The 4,460-nt window shown below is 40.1% G+C and overlaps 1 long non-coding RNA gene across 1 annotated transcript in view; it reads left to right on the top strand.

Moving 5' to 3' along the window:
- Positions 1–2,236, top strand: part of LOC107648363 — an 18,119-nt gene extending 15,883 nt beyond the window's left edge. The window contains exons 6-7 of the long non-coding RNA XR_001621894.2: positions 955–960; positions 2,225–2,236. This is a non-coding gene — a long non-coding RNA (uncharacterized LOC107648363). The remainder of the gene's footprint in view (positions 1–954; positions 961–2,224) is intronic.

The following is a 4,460-nucleotide window of genomic DNA, read 5'->3' as shown; positions in this document are numbered from 1 at the left end:
CTCTCTCTTCTTCACCCATTCACTAATCACCTCAATACCTCTTCCCTAAAAACCCCTCCCCTATCAAACCCCACCATTCTCTTCACCACTCACATCCACCCTTCATAAAACCCCACCTACCTCACCATTCAAATTCAAACCACTTTCCCACCCAAACCCACCCATAATGGCCGAACCATACCCCCTCTCACTCCTATATAAACCCATCTTCACTCCTTCTTTTTCACACAACCTAAACACTACTTCTCCCCCTTGGCCGAAACACAAAGCCCCCTCCATCTCCTCTATTTTTTCTTCTTCTACTCTCTTCTTTCTTCTTTTGCTTGAGGACGAGTAACCTTCTAAGTTTGGTGTGGTAAAAGCTAAAGCTTTTTGTTTTTTCATAACCATTAATGGCACCAAAGGCCGGAGAAACCTCTAGAAAGAGGAAAGGGAAGGCAAAAGCTTCCACCTCCGAGTCATGGGAGATGGAGAGATTCCTCTCAAGGGTGCATCAAGACCACTTCTATGAAGTTGTAGCCAAGAAGAAGGTGATCCCCAAGGTCCCTTTTAAGCTCAAAAGGGCGAATATCCGGAGATCCGACATGAGATCTGAAGAAGAGGTTGGGAAGTTCTCATCAACCCCATTCAACAAGTCAGAATCTTAATGGTTCAAGAGTTCTATGCCAATGCATGGATCACCAAGAACCATGATCAAAGTGTGAACCCAGATCCCAAGAATTGGCTTACAATGGTCCGAGGGAAATACTTAGACTTTAGTCCAGAAAATGTAAGGTTGGCATTCAATTTGCCTATGATGCAAGGAGATGCACACCCATACACTAGAAGGGTCAACTTTGATCAAAGGTTAGACCAAGTCCTCATGGACATATGTGAAAAGGGAACTCAATGGATGAGAGATTCAAGAGGGAAGCCGGTTCAACTAAGAAGGCATGACCTCAAGCCCGTGGCTAGGGGATGGTTGGAGTTCATCCAACGCTCAATCATTCCTACTAGCAACCGGTCTGAAGTTACTATAGACCGAGCTATCATGATTCATAGCATCATGATTAGAGAGGAAGTAGAAGTTCATGAGGTTATATCCCAAGAACTCTACAAGGTGGCAGACAAGTCCTCTATTATGGCAAGGTTAGCCTTCCCTCATCTCATTTGTCACCTCTGCAATTCAGCTGGAATTGACATAGAGGAAGACATCCTCATTGATGAGGACAAGCCCATCACTAAGAAAAAGATGGAGCAAGTGAGAGAACCTCATCAAGAGCATGAGGAAACTCCTCATCATGAAACCCCTGAGATGCTTCAAGGGATGCATTTTCCTCCACAAAACTATTGGGAGCAAATCAACACCTCCCTAGGAGAATTAAATTCCAACATGGGACAACTAAGGGTGGAGCACCAAGAGCATTCCATCCTCCTCCATGAAATTAGAGAAGACCAAAGAACCATGAGAGAGGAGCAACAAAGGCAAGGAAGAGACATTGAGGAGTTCAAGCACTCCATAAGATCTTCAAGAGGAAGAACAAGCTGCCATCACTAAGGTGGACCCGTTCTTTAATTTCCTTGTTCTTTATTTTCCTGTTTTTCGAATTTTTATGCTTATGTTTGTCTATGTTTGTGTCTTTATTACATGATCATTAGTGTCTAAGTGTCTATGCCTTAAAGCTTTGAAAATAAATCCATCACCTTTCTTAAATGAAAAATGTTTTTAATTGAAAAAGAAAAAGAAGTGCATGAATTTTGAATTTTAAAAACAGTTTAATTATTTTCATGTGGTGCCAATACTATTGTCTTTCTGAATGAATACTTGAACAGTGCATATTTTTGAATTTGATTGTTTATGAATGTTAAAATTGTTGGCTCTTGAAAGAATGATGGGAAAAGGAGAAATGTTATCTGATGATCTAAAAAATCATAAAATTGATTCTTGAAGCAAGAAAAAGCAGTGAAAAGCTTGCAGAAAAAAAGGATATATGCGGAAAAAAAAAAGAGAGAAAAGAAAAAAGAAAGAAAAAGAAAAGCAAGCAGAAAAAGCCAATACCCCTTTAAACCAAAAGGCAAGGGTGATAAAAAGGATCCAAGGCTTTGAGCATCAGTGGATAGGAGGGCCCACAGGAATAAAATCCTCGCCTAAGCGGCTAAACCAAGCTGTCCCTAACCATGTGCTTGTGGCGTGAAGGTGTCAAGTGAAAACTTGAGACTGAGCGGTTAAAGTCGAGGTCCAAAGCAAAAAGAAGAGTGTGCTTAAGAACCCTGAACACCTCTAATTGGGGACTCTAGCAAAGCTGACTCACAATCTGAAAAGGTTCACCCAATTATGTGTCTGTGGCATTTATGTATCCGGTGGTAATATTGGAAAACAAAGTGCTTAGGGCCACGACCAAGACTCATAAAGTAGCTGTGTTCAAGAATCAACATACTTAACTAGGAGAATCAATAACACTATCTGGATTCTGAGTTCCTATAGATGCCAATCATTCTGAACTTTAAAGGATAAAGTGCATTGTATATTCTCTTCTTTTTATCCTATTTGATTTTCAGTTGCTTGGGGATAAGCAACAATTTAAGTTTGGTGTTGTGATGAGCGGATAATTTATACGCTTTTTGGCATTGTTTTTAGTATGTTTTTAGTATATTTTAATTAGTTTTTATTATATTTTTATTAGTTTTTAAATAAAAATCACTCTTCTGGACTTTACTATGAGTTTATGTATTTTTCTGTGATTTCAGGTATTTTCTGGCTGAAATTGAGGGACCTGAGCAAAAATCTGATTCAGAGGCTGAAAAAGGACTACAGATGCTGTTGGACTCTGACCTCCCTGCACTCGAAGTGGATTTTCTGGAGCTACAGAAGCCCCATTGGCGCTCAATCAATTGCGTTGGAAAGTAGACATCCTGGGCTTTCCAGCAATATATAATAGTCCATACTTTGCCCGATATTTGATGGCCCAAACAGACGTTCCAAGTCAGTTTAAGAATTCTGGCGTTTAACGCCGGAACTAGCACAAAAGCTGGAGTTAAACGCCCAAACTGGCACAAAAGCTAGCGTTTAACTCCAAGAAAAGTCTCTACACATGGAGGCTTCAATGCTCAACCCAAGCACATACCAAGTGGGCCCGAAAGAAGATTTCTGCATTAATTACTGATTTCTGTAAACCCTAGGCTACTAGTTCTCTATAAATAGGACCATATACTATTGTATTTTCATCTTTTAATCATCTTGGAATCATGTTTTGATGATTGAACCCTCTTTGGGAGGCTGGCCAATCGGCCATGCCTAGACCTTTTGTTCTTATGTATTTTCAACGGTGGAGTTTCTACACACCATAGATTAAGGTGTGGAGCTCTGCTGTTCTTCATGAATTAATACAAGTACTATTGTTTTTCTATTCAACTCAAGTCTATTTCTTCTCCAAGATATTCATTCACACCCAAGAACATGATGAATGTGATGATTATGTGACACTCATTACCATTCTCACCTATGAACGCGTGACTGACAACCACTTCCGTTCTACATGCAAACAAGCTTGAGTGTGTATCTCTTGGGTTTCTAATCTCAGATTGGAACCTTCGTGGTATAGGCTAGAATTATTGGCGGCCATTCCTGAGATCCGGAACGTCTAAACCTTGTCTGTGATATTCTGAGCAGGATCTAGGAAGGGATGACTGTGACGAGCTTCACACTCGCGATTGTTGGGCGTGTGACAGACGCAAAAGGATCAATGGATCCTATTCCAGCATAATCGAGAATCGACAGATGATTAGCCGTGCGGTGACAGCGCATTTGGAACGTTTTCACTGAGAGGATGGGAAGTAGCCATTGACAACAGTGATGTGTAGAACCTATGCACAATTACTCAAGAGGGGGGGTGAATTGAGTATTGCAACAACAATGAATCTTTTTGCGAAAGTTAAAGACAATATACAAAAGTGTTATTGTACTAGTATTTTTCCAAGAGCTTAACTCAATTTCTAAGCATTTATAAGGAGCTTTTACTTTCCAATAGACACCAACTCAAATAAATTGATCAAGCTTTTCACCAATCGGACTTAAGCTATTCCTTAAGTACTTACGAAGCTACTTTTCGATCACAATTTATTTGCTCAAAGGTAAAAGACAATAATATTGAAGAGATGAGTTTGGAGAGATGCAAACGCTATTTAGAGTGGTTCGGCACAATCCTTGTCCTACGTCCACTTTCTTTCTCAATCGCTATTGAGAAGTTCCACTATTGCCAAGCTTCAAGGTGCTCGCACAAAACCTTTTACAATCCGAGTCCTTAGTTTCTAACACCTCACGATATATGATCACCACTCGTATACTAACCCACTCCACTTAAAGATACCTTCTCTAAGATTTGCCTTGAGTACTTAGTATACCTCTTTGGTATCCTCACCGACTATAGGGTTTATAACTCTTGACTCAACCTTGGAGATCACACCCCAATTTACAAAGTGTA

Source organism: Arachis ipaensis, chromosome B06 (genome assembly GCF_000816755.2).
Source record: "Arachis ipaensis cultivar K30076 chromosome B06, Araip1.1, whole genome shotgun sequence".
Classification (NCBI taxonomy): Eukaryota; Viridiplantae; Streptophyta; class Magnoliopsida; order Fabales; family Fabaceae; genus Arachis; species Arachis ipaensis.
This window is presented reverse-complemented; position numbering and strand designations above follow the sequence as displayed.